Source organism: Marmota monax, unplaced genomic scaffold (assembly GCF_021218885.2).
Source record: "Marmota monax isolate L192 unplaced genomic scaffold, Marmota_monax_Labrador192_F-V1.1 WCK01_AAM20220418_F8-fsc00007, whole genome shotgun sequence".
Classification (NCBI taxonomy): domain Eukaryota; kingdom Metazoa; phylum Chordata; class Mammalia; order Rodentia; family Sciuridae; genus Marmota; species Marmota monax.
In genome coordinates, this window is record NW_026692781.1 from 8440299 (window position 1) to 8456069 (window position 15771).

The following is a 15771-nucleotide window of genomic DNA, read 5'->3' on the forward strand; positions in this document are numbered from 1 at the left end:
GCTGAAGTTCTCACTAAATTGTTGAAGCTGGCCTTGAACCTGCCATCCTACTGTCTCAACCTCCCCCAAATCACTGGGATTAAAGGCACATGTCACTGAGCCTGGTTTTGATATGCTCTTTAAAAAGTTTTCTCCTAATTCTATTTTGCAACTATGATTAAATATGTTGAAAAGTTTAGTTTTTCTAAACAGTAAAACAATACATGTTTCTTCTTTTGTTCTCTAGAGTAATTGACTCCCATCTAAGAGATCAAAGTAGCAATTGTGTCTTATCAAATGTATTTAACTAAAACTGTGCTTAAAATGGAAGAAGGCACAGTTCCCATTCTGAAAGGATTCCTCGTGGAGATATCTATGAAAAATTCTGTTATTAAATTGTGCCTGACACTGATTCCTGACCTGGTTCCTGTAACAAGATAGTAAGACTTCTACTTCTCATGTGGAGCACATTACCCCAGCCACCCACCCTCATTAAAGGAACCAATGCCCAGGAGCTCAAGGACAGGACAGTACCTGGTCCTGTCTTCAGAACCACTACTTGTCTGCATACTGCCTTCCTAGCAAGATGCTAGAATCCTCTAATCAAAAAGAAAATGAAATCACACTTTTAAAATTCATGAAAAAAAAAGAATTTCTCCTATATGTTCCCTAGGCAATAAAGCTTAATCAAAGAAACACCCCCACATTCTGATGTTGAGCCAAACCACCTAGGGCTATCCAATGGGGCCAGAAATATGACAAAGCTGGCTCCATTCCAAGATCTTCCTTTCTGATTGCCATCAACAAGAAGAGTCCCTTTTCCCATACTCCTTCCTCTCTGGGCACTTTCTCTACCCTCACACTGGAATTACATATGGTATTTCAAAACATTTCCCTATGAACCTGGGTAAAAACCGAACAATCAAGGCTCTGGAAAACTGAAACATTATTCCTTGACAATTCAAGACCTAAAAATAAATTAGTGCTTGTGCATTTGTTCTGAGTTTTGGATGAAAGCCCAAAGGACTTTCTTGTGCACCTGAACTGGTTTGCCCATACCTGTACAAAGGAACCGCCCTTCCCTGCTGCAAATAGTGCGGGTTATTGTTCTGTGAGTTGTAAACTTTTTGGTGTTATTAAGGAGCACTCCCCTGAAGGCAAGAGATGTACCTGGCTGATGGATCACTGAGAACAATGGAAATGTGTGGAGGCAGTGATCAGCCAGAATGGACACTGGATGGCCATGTCAGCAAGATGGACACCAGTCTCCTGAAAGCCGGATCAGCACCCTGGTAAGAGAGCCAGAGGGCATGGCAAAAAAAGCTAGAAGGCCATGTGGGTCAAATGGAGCCAATGCAGGGTTCAGCCCCTGTGAAATAATGGAGGCTGCCATCAGCTGGTGCTGTCTATGCTTGGCTAAGAGAGAAGACTCTGCAACTGGCCTGCCTTGGGTTTGGAACTGGCTCCTCCACTTTGCAGCTAGATGACCTTGAATAATATGTTTGACTTCTCTGCTCCTCAGTTTCCCCCTCTAAAGTAGGGATAATCACAGCTTTCATTGATCAAGCACCTTCTGCAAGCACCCCTGAGAGCTCTGTATTGAGTCTTCATGGTAAATATATATGTTCATATATTACTACCCCATTTTAAGGAGCTAAGCAAGTTTCTCAGTCACACAGCTACCAAGTGGTGGAGCCAAATGCAAGCCAGGTGATTGGTCCCAGGGTCTGCTCATTTAACCTTTAGGTTCTTTACCTCCCTTTTGGGTTGTGCAATAATGTTCATTCATGAGACCTTCCAGGCCCTCAAATAGATAAAGCATTTTAGCTGATGGAGCAGGTCTTATTCTCCTAAAATTGAAATAGGCACGAATAACTAGCCTGTGACTAAGTATCTTAGTCCATTTCCTGTTGTTCTAACAGAATATTTGATTCTGTGAAATTTATAAAGGTGTAATTTGGTTCATGGTTCTGGAGGCTTGGGAAAGTCAAGAGTGAACTATGCATCTGATGGGAGCCTCATCCTGCTTCCTAACATGGCCAAAGTTGGAAGGGCAAGCAGGTACAAGTGAATAGAAAAGAAGTCTGAACTCATGCATAGATTTAATTCCCACAAAAAAAAAAGTACTAATCCATTTATGAGGGCTCCACCTCCAAGACCCAAATATGTGCTGCTACGCCCCACCTTTCAACCCTGACACATTCAGAAACTAAGGTTCCAGGGCTAAGGATGTAGCTCAGTGGTAAAGTGCTTGCCTGGCATGTGTGAGGCACTGGGTTCAATCCCCAGCACCACATAAAAATAAATAAAGAGACTGTGTGTTCATCTACAACTAAATAAATAAAAAAGAAAGAAGAAAGAAACTAAGGTTCCAACACATGAACTCTCAGGGTCACACTCAAACCACAGCACTAAGTTCAACACAAACCAAACTAAGAAGAGAAATTAGGGCCAGGGCACAGAGGAGGACATCCAGATGCTGGAGCCACAGGGGTCACCATGAGACACTAAGTGTGACTTCCAGAACCTGGTAAAATAGCATCAAGGAAGTCCAAAAGAAGTGACTTAGGGGAACCCACAGGAAGTGCCTTCTACAGGGAGCCTTGTTATTGGCACATAAATGACTGGCAATCTTAAAGTACCTAGAAGCTAGGCATTTGGTTTATCACTGTGCTATTTTGTAGAGGGGATATATATATATATATATATATATATATATATATATATATATATATATATATATAATTATTATTATTCCCTGTCTTCTGCACACAACTCCTAAAACACCTGGAATCTCCAGAGTGTAAAGAATGTCTTTCTGAATGCTCCTGAGATGAGTAGTGAGACCCTTAGACAGCCTCAGGACAAAGCCCAGATAAAGTGGACCAATCATGTGACCAGCGGGTGGGAAATGTCAGTCCCATTCCTCTACCTCTGGGGGGGAGAGAGGGACTAGAGGTTGAGTTGATCGCCACCTGCTAGTGATAAAATCAATCAGGCCTACTAAAGAAGCCTTCATAAAAACCCTAAAAGGGGGCTGGGGTTATGGCTCAGTGGTAAAGTGTTCACCTAACATGCATAAGGCACTGGGTTCGATCCTCAGCACCACATAAAAATAAAATAAAGATATTGTGTCCACCAAAAAATAAATATTAAAAAAAAAAAAGGACTGGGATTGGAAGCCTCAGAGAGCTGAGCATGTGGATGTTCTTGGAGGCTAGCTCGCCCAGAGAGGGCATGGAGGTGCCTTGTCCCTTCTCCCATACCTCACCCTATGCCTCTCTTCATCAGATGCTCACTGGTATCTTTATGCAACCCTTTATAAAAATTAGGGAAGTAAAGTGTTTCCTTGAATTCTGTCTTTCTTAAGTGTGTCATGTGAACCCCAGTTTATACCCACTAGGTCAGAAGTACAGGCCAACTGGTGACTGGTTCTGAAGTGGGAGGTGACAGTCTTGTGGAACTGAGCCCTCAACTTATCAGACACTATCTCCAGGCAGATAGTGTCAGAATTGAATTGAATTAGAGGACACCCTGCCGGTGTCCCCTGGAGAACTGCTTGGTCTCTGTGGGGGTAAAACCACTGGGTTGAATGACTGGGTAAGAGAGGAGGACAGGTAAAAGCACTTTGGTTTGGTTCGGTTTTCTATACACTTAGAAGCACCCAATCCAAAGAAGCCTGGATAAGAGCAAACAACCACAGGAATGGGCACACTGCCACCCGGAAGAAGGAATTAGAGAAAGGAGGATTAGAAGAAGCCGGATCTATCAGTGTCTCAGGGTAAAGCTCAGGATCATGTTCAACTGCTACTTCCTGGGTCTGCATTCCTATCTGAATATTTATTACTTTCATCATCCCCCTGGAGAGAGACTAACAGCAAAGAGCCCCTAGAAATGGAAGATCTCATGCACCTATGTGGGAGAAAGCAAGGAAGTAGAGTTGGTGTGAGGCAATGCAGCCCCCTTTGAAGATATGAGAGGGAGTATTTGGAAATGAGAAAGAAGTGGGCCAAAACCCCAGGACATGTAGGATAAAAGGAAGAACTATGTGGGAGCCTGCAAATGCTTCAGAGAAGCCTGAGGAATGACCAGAAGGAGGACTGTGCACTCTATGTGAGTCCCCAGGTGACACCCACAATCCTGGAAGGGTCCAGAAGTTTCACCTAAGGAGCACAGCACTCTGACACCACACACACACACACACACACACACACACACACACACACACACACACACTCCCCAAGCCAGGAGTGGTCTAATGGCTTCTTTACTTCCCCCACCCAGTCACTCTGCAGTCCTCACAGATCAGCCTCTAATGAGCCTCTGTCCTTACTGCATGTCCATCCCTCTGTGGCATACAGGAAGAAAAATGAAAGGATTGATATCTGCCAGACAGGGATGGGAACTGAAGGCTGGTAAAAGTGAGGAACTGACCCTGGCAAAGCTACCACCAGGGGCGAAGGGTGATCAAGCTATGGAATGGGACCCACAGGGGCTGGCTTACCTGCCCCATCCCCATAGCACCCTGGCCTACTCCAACCAGTTCTGCTGTGGGCACCCAGTAAGCAGAGACATGATCAGCCCCTACACACCATCCCAGGCCCTTTATCAGGAGAGACTTCAATGCCCCAAGTCTTTGTTCAGGTCCAAATGCCAACTCCTCGTGGATGCCCCAGGGTAACTGCAAGCTAAAGATAAGTTGAAGGGAGAAGCACAGGGACAAACCAGTTCAAGACCTCTAAGGTGACAGAGGCCACCCAGCTGCACTTGCAGAACTCAGCAGGAATAGGCCTATAACTTTCACAATTGTCAGAGTAAAGCAACAAGACAAACTTATCTTTTGCTAATATCAATAAACCCCACATCGCTGGGCTGCTAAACCAGTCATTCAGATGTCCTGCTGCAGCTTAACCTCGCTTTGATGTCAGCCTTTTTGGCCTCCCATTTGTTATAAAAAGAGATGAAAAACAATGTTCTAGAAAGAATGACAATTACAGCCATGTGGCATTTAATGATGGGGACATTCTCTGAGAAAGGCCTCCTTAGGTAATTTCTTCATTGTGCAAACATTGCAGAGTGAGTTAGCACAAACTTAGACACTATAGCCTAGGCTATGAGGACTCTGGTCTAGCTTATTGCTCCTGGGGCCGTGATGAACAAAACATGAAATTAAGTCAAGCACAAGAGGAAAAAATGATGCGATCAAGACACCAATACCAGGTCCATGAGGCTGCTACCAGCTCAACATGGCATGTGCTTTTTTGTTTTGTTTTGTGGTGCCAGGGATCAGACCCAGGGCCTTGCACATGCTAGGGAAGCACTTTGCCACTGAACTACATCCCCAGCCTAGCATATTTTATGGTAGAATACACACACACATACATATGTAAGAATAAATATATATATAATGTATGTAAGAATATACTCTAAGATTTAAAATGTAGTATGATAAATACATCACTGGTAAAATAGTTGTGTATTATTATTATGAAGTGTTATATACTCTGTGCAATTGAATGTGCTATACTTTTGTATGAATGGCAGTGCAGTAGCTTTGCTTATAGCAGTGTTAAAATAGACATGTGAGTAATGCATGCACTATGACCTTATGATGGCTAACACATCACTAAGCAATAGGAATTTTAAACCTCCCTTATAATCTTACGGGACTACCATAATACGGTATTGACTAAAATGTCATGTGGTGCATGACTGCATACCAAAGTGATATGTTCCAATTTATGGAATGAGGTGTTAAAAAGGGACCAAATTAGATAAAATATATAATATGCTGTGCTTCTGAAGTGATTGTTTCTATTTAACAAACATCAGCCATTTAAAATTGATGCATAGATACCTTTAAGTGTTTTTACGTTTCCAAAATATCTCTAGTACAAAAGGAACATTTTAAAAAGTGCCCATTTCTCTATTAACAATAACAATTTGAAACCAATATCCTTATCGAATATTGATAGAATCAGAACCAGAGATCTCAGTGACAGTTGGATAAGCATCCCCAGAAGCTAAACATAGATCTATAAAACCTAGTGTACAAACATTGAGAGTCTTGCATAGAAAAAAAAAAAAATTCAACCAATACCATATGTTTACTCTGAGCAAAGCAAAAAACATTAAGTGAGGTGTCATTGCTGTCCTGGAAAAAAAAAGTTCTGTGTCAACTCTATCCAGAGAATTATCTTCATGATAAATACATACACACACACACACACACACACACATTTTGGTACCAGGGATTGAACTCAGGGGCATTCTGTCACTGAGCCACATCCCCAGCCCTATTTTGTATTTTATTTAGAGACCACACTGAGTTGCTTAGCACCTCACCTTTGCTGAGGCTGGCTTTGAACTCACAATCCTTCTACCTTAGCCTTCTGAGTCACTGGGATTATAGGCATGCATCACCATGCCCAGCCGATAAATACATATTTTCACACAAATTTCCATATTCATGTGTTTCAAATATAGATTAATATGAAAGTTATTATGTGCTATAGGAAATAATTTTTAAGATTGACTATATTTCTTTCCCCAGTCATAATCAAAGCTCCACAACCATTACCCTACCTGAAAACAGAAGCACATTATTTTCTATATAAGAACATAAGATTTTAGCTGGTTGCAGTGGCACAAACCTATAACCCCAGCAGCTCAGAGGGCTAAGGCAGGAGGAACACAGGTTCAAAGCTAGGCTCAGCAACTTTGCAAGGCTGTAAGCAACTTAGCAAGACCCTGTCTTAAAATAAAAAATAAAAAAGGCTGGGGGTATGGCTCAGTGGTTAAGTGCCCCTGGGTTCAATCCCTGGTTCTGAAAAGAAACAAAATTTTAGGCTAAGCTGAAATCAAACTCAACTCTGTTGTAATAGAAGATGATTTAACTGAAAAACCAGCCTCTACCTCAGAGCAAAGCCTGTCCAAGGAAGGGACATCACCTTTGTCCTTGGAAACCCACAGAGCACTCCTAGGCACATTCCCACCCTGCTAAATTGTTTATCTACAAATAACAGAAGAGATCTGCTGCTATCTACAAATAACAGGAGAGATCTGCTGCGCCAGGTGTCCCTGACTCAGTCAGGCTAGGTGGGGATCCATAGCAACCCCCTAGCAGCCCCCAATCAGCATGAGACAGGGAAATACCTGGGATCCCAGATGATCCTCCCAGTAGTTTATGGTGGTTGATAACATGTTGGGAAACCATGTAGTTCAGCACATACACCCCTCTTGGCTTAAACCAATCAGTTCAAATGAATACCCCTTTTGTACTGACCAACACCCCTACCCAATTTGTTCCCGCCAGTGAATGTGCTAATCATGTTTTAGAGTTGTTATTTGATTTTCCCGCAGTGTGTGATGATTTACTAAGAGATGCTATGATGTATGTGGAGGTCCCTGCCTTCTCCAAAGAATGTATAAAACTGCTGCAAACCCTGGGCTTGGGGTCTCTCAGCGTCACCAGTTGCTGTGTGTGCGCGCGGAGGACCGAGCTAGCTCGCAATAAACACCTCTTTGCTGTTTACATCGATCTTGGTTCTGGTGGTCTTTTGGGGGTCCCGAAGTCAAGCATAACATAACATAAAATTCAAGGGTCTAGACTTTGAAGCTAAGAATTTAACCAATTTTGTTAGTAAGCTTTTTTTTTTTAAGAACAGTTTAAGATTTATAAAAAATTAAGAAGACGGCTGGTGCTATAGTTCAGTAGTAGATCACTTAGCTAGCAAGCATGAGGCCCTAGGTCCAATTCCCAGCACAAGAAAACAAAAACAAATAAACAAGACAAACAAAAAAAAAAAAAAACCTCAGTCCGGGGGTGGTAGTACAGGTGTGTAATCCCAGCAGCTCAGGAGCCTGAGGCAGGAGATCACAAGTTCAAAGTCAAACTCAGCAACAGCGAGGTGCTAAACAACTCAATGAGCCCCTGTCTCTAAATAAAATACAAAAAGGGCTGGGGATGTGGCTCAGTGATCGAATGCCCCCCTGAGTTCAGTCCCTGGAACCTTAAAAAAAAGAACAGAAAAGAAAAGAAAAACTCAGAAAATTTGAGAGGAGAGTACAAAATTCTCATATTCCCCATACCTGGTTTTTCCTGTTATTAACATCTTACATTGATGTTATAAAGGTTAATTTGAATTGTCAGCTTGATTGGGTTAATAGATACAGAAGATTAAGAGGCTTCTGGGTGTGTCAATGAGGATGTGCCTAGGAATGACTGGCATGTGAGATAGCAAACTGAAGTGGAGACCCTCCCTAAGGATGGGCAGCACCATCCAATAGGATCATGCCTTGAATGGAATAAAATTTGGAAGAACAAGGAAGCTGCAGCAGATGCAAGCTGCATTTTTCTTGAACCGGTTCTTGATTGCTGCTGCAATCGGACATCAAACTCTTGCTACTTCACTCTTCCAAAGTAGACTCTGCCAATAATTCTCCAGGGAGTTTCCAGAAGCCTTGGGTCTTGGACTAGGGTAGTATCATTGATCCCTCTTGTTCTGAGGCTTCAGCTTCTTGGACTGTGCAGCTACCAGTTCCTCCAGCTCTCCAGCCTGCAGACAACCATTGTGGACTTTCCAGCTTCTGGTTGTATAAGCCAACCTAATAAATCCCCTTTTTATAATCAAACTTCCTATTGATTCTGTTCCTCTAGAGAACTGCAACTAACACAAATACAGTATGTTTGTTATAATTAATGAACCAGTATTAATGCATCTTGTTAACTAGTGCCTGCATTTATTTATATTTCCTTGGATTTAACCTAGGTTATTTTTCTATTCCAGGATTCCATCCAGCACACCACATTATATTCAGTCGGTGTGACTCCTTAGGTTTCTCTTGGCTCTGACCATTTCTCAGACACTCTTTGTTTTGGGTGGCTTCCACAGTTTGAGGAGCACTGGTCAGTTATCTTGTCAGATGTTCTTCTTCCGAGATTATGGGGGTTGGTAAACTCACAGAAAAAAAGTGCCATTTTTACATCAGATCAAGAGTAATCCGGTCCACTTGTCAATGCAGACAGTTGAGGTAGTGTCTGTCAGGATTCCCACTATGAAGTTACTGTTTTCCCCTTTCCATTCTGTGCTTTTTGGAAAGAAGTCACTGTGTAGACCACACTTGAGGAGTAGGGAGTTATGTTCCCCAACCGTTTTTATCTTTATTTTTTATTTTTATTTTTTTGCACAAGGTCTTGCTAAATTGCCCAGGCTGACATTGAACTCATGATCCTTCCACCTTGCACTCCAGAATAGTGGAATTACAGGAGTGTGCCACCATGCCCAGTTTATGTTCCCCATCCTTAAGTGCAAAATATTTACATAATATTTTTAAATTTTTCTGCATTTATTTGTTTCTTTTCCACCTGTTTATTTATTTATATCAGTATGGTCTACCTGTTTGTTTATTTATTTATATCAGTATGGTCTCTCTTAGATATTTGGGTTATAACTCAGTACTACTTTATTTATTTTGTTCCAATTTTTCCAGCTTTGACCATTGGAAACTCTTTTCATTGGCTTCTCCTTTGACGTACTCTTCAGTCAGTGTGACATTTTGTTTTTGTTTTGTTTGAAGCACTTCCATACTTTCTGGAACTACAAAATGCAACTTGTTTCTCAAATCCTTGCCTTAGCAGATCCTGATGTAAGGTATCCGCAGAAGTGGATAATTAAAAAGATGTCCCTGCCTTAAATTCCCAGAAAAGGGTATTTCCAGATTGTTTCACTCCCAGGTGAAACAATCACTCCCACTTTGATTGAGGTTTTTGTCTCTCAAACATAGGTCATTTGCTAAGTGTCAAGGGTACAAGAAGCCACAGGACAAGAAGTGTTAGACTGTATGAAGAGGAGCACTAATAAGATTGGAATTAGCTGTGTTCACAGAGTGACCTTAGAACAGGCCACTTAACTTCTCTAAGCCTCAATGTCATCATGTGCCTTGCAGGGCCTTGTGAAGTAATGCCTGTGAACACAGCACAGTGGCAGGTCCTAAGTTGTTACTTAAAAAATGGTTAGCCTCCTCAGAGAAAGAACAAGAGAGCAGGACCATTCTCCAGCGATCACAGGAGAAGAACAATCCCTTACACCAGCCTCTCCAACCAGCCAGGGCGCCATCAATTCAAAACTAAACAAATGGCTCATGAATTCTAATCCATTCTTCCAGTCTCCGCTTTCTTCTTCATGCTGGGAGGCCAAATTATAGTATTTTATTATTTTGCCTCTTTACTGTGTATTTTATTTATCTCTGTTGTGCTGCCTAGTTTTGGGCATTTTTTCAAAAGCCCTACTTGTTCCTACCTGCTATTTGTATTCTTGGTAAAACCACCAATCACTATAATGTACTCTCCCAACCTTCAAGGAGTTTTCTGTATTGTATTTCTGCCACCCTGCTAGCTTCGTTAATCTGGAACTGAATGCTGAAATTTTGTTTACTGTGTTGATTTCAATGTTCTTCTAACACATTTATCATTTTCCGGAATCAGAGATTCTGTTCCTCAAAGTGGTACCCACCAACCAACCACCAATGGAACAGGCTGATGGAATGAGGCTGAATTGGATAGGCCTTCTAACTAATCCTACCTGAAACAGTACTGCCACCAGCCATCCTCTGTGTACGGAGGCCCTGGAATTTAGTGAAAATTGGCTTCTGCTTTTCCTTCACAGAGCTCCAAGGGGTCAGGGGCATCTATGTCGTCTTTACTGCTGTATCCCCATAGTATAGTACAGTGCCTGGAGCATAGCAGGTACTCAGTAAATATTTAGTGAATGAATAATTGGGTTTTTTCAAAAAATAAATAAATAAATAGGCACTCCGGCTTTTATTTTCTAGTAGATGCAGAAGAAATACTTGTGTCCTTAGTCCAAAGATGGGTCCATTTTATGTGGCCTGTCATATTGTCTTCTAAATATTCATTTGAATTAGAGATTAAGAGGCAGTGCTTCTACTAGCAGCCCTTGAAAGAAAGGGAAGAGAACCAAGATGAATCTAAATTAAAAAATCCTGTCTCCAACTTCTCCTTTCAACTTTTATAGCCATCCATACCCCCTTCTTCTTCCAGCACTAATATGCATCTCTTCCAAGAATTCCCAGACCCAACACTCATCTTCTCCTAACCCTACAGCTTTCGTGGCTCCTGAGACTTCTCCACATGACAGAATCTATTCTGCAGACATCTCTTCTCTCTTGTGACCTAATTCTTCATGATGATGCCACTTTTCCTGTTTATATTTTCTCTTCCCAGCCTCCCTATATATTCCTTGACAGCAGATATTGTATCCCACATTTCTTTCTCATTCCCTCTGTCCTTGCATCACCTCTGGAAAGTGACAGTTCTTTCTAAAATTATCCACTTCCAAACCACTAGCCTGTACTCACTCTAACACGTCGTGAAAGTGTAAGATGAAGGAGGATGAGAAGAGAAGGTCCGAGAAAGGAAAGAGAGAAGGTAGAACAAGGCAAAGAATACGAGATAATCAAAGTAGAAAGAAATGAGCAAGACAAACCCCAACAATATGTTGGGTTAAGTTTCACTGAAAGATGGAGTGAATCAAAACCCCAGTGCTGTTAGAGGAAGAAGAACTGAGCATCACAAGACAGTTTCATGATCCCCTCGCCATGTCCGTCACGTGCACTTCTCTACTAAGTAGTAGAGTCCCCTGGACACACTCTCTAACACACTCCACCCAAATCTCCAGGTCCTGGAGTTGTTATATTAGGTATTACTTGATGAAAGTAGACATTGAACCATTTGGAAATCATCGAACCACAGGATTTTCAAGCAGAAAGGACAATAGTAGGTAATGTCATCATTCTAAAACCTGAGGTGCAATGTAACCTTTCAAAATATGTGTGATGTTCTGGGAACGGTATGAAAAATCTAGTATTAGCCTCTATAAACTTTTCTAGGAAGAGGATTTATATACTTGTCAGATTCTTAAAGGGGCCATGCTACCAAAATATTACAGATGGCTGCTACTCCGGGCTAAGTCCTTGATGTTACAGACCAAAAAGCTCTGGCCCAGAAGGTTAGGTAGTGTGCCAAGGAAATACAGTCAGCGATGAGGGAGCCCCATTATGACCCAATTTTCCTGACTTGCTGCTGCCATTTTTTCCTCCTGCACTTACACCCCACTCCTTTTTTTGTTATAAAGAGATTTTCTTTGTGGCACTATTTGCTCTAACAGGATTTGACCCGTGGTGTTCTGGATGCTTTGCTCTGTTACATTTTAAGTATCTTCCATTTGCCTGCTCCCTTCACCCTAATGATGCCCACAGAGATGTAATTTTCTCACTTCTCTTTTTCTATTACCACCTTATCTGGCCTCTGCTCAGCTTCCTTTTCTGCTACACATGGCCTGTCTCTGGGTGCCCTTTTGTCCTCCCGTTCTGATTTTATGAGAAGTATTTATTTCCATGTTTTCTGTATTTGCCAGGATGTATTCTTACCGAGCTGATGGTAAAACTCTTCTGTCTCAGCGGGAAGCTGTTGCTCACAGCAATTACACCTGCTGTCTCCCTTTTCATTTTCCTTCAGCTCTTGATGAAATCGTGCTTCCAGAAACCCTATGAATTCGTTCTCAGACTCTTACATAACTCAGTGTATTCAGCCATTTCTTTTCCATCCATATATTTTTTATGTTTGGTTGGGCATTTGGCTCCTTTTTCTCTCCAAATAATTGGGTGGCTGTTTGGTCTTCAGTTTCTCTCACACTGTAGATGATCTCCTGCATCCACATGGAGGGCTCCAGATTCCATCAGACTCTGCTGGTATTTGTATCATTTGCCGCAACTGTGAACTTGCCAGTTGTGTTGTTTGTGAGTCCATTGTGCTGATTTTTGTTTGTTTGTTTGTTTAGGGGAGTTTTTTGTTCATTTGTTTTTACTTTTAGGTGTCATCTTAGGATTAAAATTTGGAATGTGTTCCTGTGTTCCAAGTTATGTCCTTTCTACATTTAAAGAGCTTTCTCATTAGATAAAATTCATGTGTGTGTGTGTATGAAAATGTATGTTTGCATTTTTGGAAATGATTCTAGTGTGTTTTACTCAGCTTTTCACAACTGGAACAAATACCCAAGATAATAAACATAAAAAAGAAGAAAGGTTTTCTTTGGCTTATAGTTTTGGAGGCTTCAGCCTATGGTGTCTCATTGTTTCTGGGCCGAGTCAAGGTAGTGCATCATGGTAGGGAGCTCACGGTGGAAGAAGTTACTCACCTCATGGCAGCCAACAAGCAGAGAGAGGAGAGGTGAGGGTCCCAATATCTCCTTCAAAGGCATGCCACCAGAAGACCAATAGACTATTAACTAGGCCACACCCCTTGAAGGTTCTGCCTCTTCCACAGCAGTGCCATAAACCCTTTTAATACATGGACCTTTGGGGACATTAGCTAAACCATAACACAGAGAATATTTCATTGGGGTTGAAATCTGGTTTCAATATCTTCTCTATAAATAAATCAACACTTGAGAACAAGTCTTCTATTCCACTCCCTCTACTGAGCCCAGCACATCCTATTCTGGAGGATAAGAGTCTAGTCCCATAGAGGATACCAGCAAAGTTAAGGCAGAAGTCAGGCTATTACCTACCATGCTGTTGTTCTGAAGAGGACAACGGAGTCATGGAACAGGGTGGAGGGTGGTGGGGAGTGGTGCAAGAGGAAGTATCTTGGTTTGTTTGGGGCACTCTCTTCCCTTGTTTTTCCATGTTGTCTATGTGTCGTTCTTATTGCAGTGCAGATCTCATGTATTACAGTGACTCAGATCTCTGGTGGCATTTTCTTTGGGCTGTGAATTGGTAGAGAATGTATGTGTATTATGGGTAAATGAGGGGCCCCCTGCTGACCTGCACAGGAGCCTAGGCCAACGTTAGGCCTAGGACAGCCCCCACCAACTGGCAGACCCATGCCAGAGCCCATGCCTAGCCCACCTCCATCTTAGGACACTGCAGCCATCGCCATAGCCCTCCCTATGCAATAGCCTCCACCATGGGACAACAGATAGGGCCTGGAGGCAACTGCATCTCCAAATAGGCAGCCCACCCTTTCAGCCCCATCTCTGAAAGTGGTCACATCCATCTTGGGACACCCCTGCTGCTATCTTGAATTACCTCTGCTATTGCCACCACCACCTTTAGTTGAAGTACCATCCATTATGGGACACTAGCCGAGAACAGGAAGCCCAACACCAAGGTGAGGTACAGGTAATCTGCAGGGACACTACAGGGTTATAGAGAAGAAACTGTGATACCTCAGATCCACACTACAATAAGACAGACACATAGACAACATGAAAAAACAAGGGAAGAAAGTGCCCCAAACAAACCAAGATACTACAGTAATAAAATCCATGGACAGTGCAGTAAATGTACATAATTAAAAGAATCTATGAATTAAAGAACGACCTCAGTGAGCAAATACAGGTAAAAATTGACCATTCCAACAAAGAGATAAGAGAACAAATACAGGCAACCATTGATCACACCAACAAAGAGATAAGGGAGCAAATACAGATAGCAAAAGATTACTTCAAGAAAGAGAGATTCTGAAAAAAAAAATCATAAATCCTTGAAATGAAGGAAACAATAAATAAAAATTTTTTAAAAACTCTATAGAAAGCATCACCAATAGAATAGATCACGTGGAAGACAGAATGTCAGATAATGAAGACAAAATATACAATCTTGAAAACAAAGTTGATCACACAGTGAAATCATGAACAGAACATCCAAGAATTATGGGATAGCATCAAAAGGCCAAATCTAAGATTTATTGGGATAGAGGAAGACACAGAGAATCAAACCAAAGGAATGCATAATCTCTTCAATGAGATAATATCAGAAAATTTCCCATACATGAAGAATGAATTGGAAAATCAAATACAAGAGGCTTACAGAACACCAACTGTACAAAATTACAACAGATCTACACCAAGCCATGTTATAATGAAAATGCCTAGCATACAGAATAAGGATAGAATCATAAAGGCCACAAAAGAGAGGAGTCAGATCACATATGGTGAGAGACCAGTTCGTATCTCAGCAGATTTTTCAGCCCAGACTCTCAAAGCCAGGAGATCATGGAACAACATATACTAAGCTCTGAAAGAAAATGGATGCCAATCAAGAATCTTATATCCAGCAAAATTAAGCTTCAAATTTGATGACAAAATAAAAACCTTTCATGATGAGCAAAAGTTAAAAGAATTTGCAGCAAGAAAGCTTGCACTACAGAGCATCCTCAGCAAAATATTCCAGGAGGAGGAAATGAAAAACAACAATGAAAATCAGCAAAGGGAGGAACTACAGTAAAGGAAAAGCCAATCAAAGGAGAAAACAAGTCAAGTTAAAAACCAAAAATAAACCAAAATGTCCAGGAGTACAAATCATATTTCGATAATAACCCAGTGTGTGTGTGAGCACACAAAGCTGACTGAACTGACGATGCTGCTCTGTCTGGGCTGTGCACATATGTGTCCCCTTCGCTTGCTCTGCCTTTGATCATCACACAGCACATGAGATAAGTGTGGCCTTCCAAGATGTCAGTCAATCTGCTGACAGCAAGACATCACGAGGCTAGACTCAACCCCCTGAAATCTGACCCCTTGCCTCATTTGAATGGCTTCTCCCCAAGAAAACCCAGGTTTCAAGCGTGTTCTTTCTTGCCTGCCTTGCCCCTCTTGTGGGAGCTGTGGCTGAGGAGTGGTCACTGAACCCAAAAAGGTACTTTCTGTGTCTGTATCTTTATTTAAACAGCCAAAATTCACTTGGAATGACCCTGACCAGTTTAAGCAT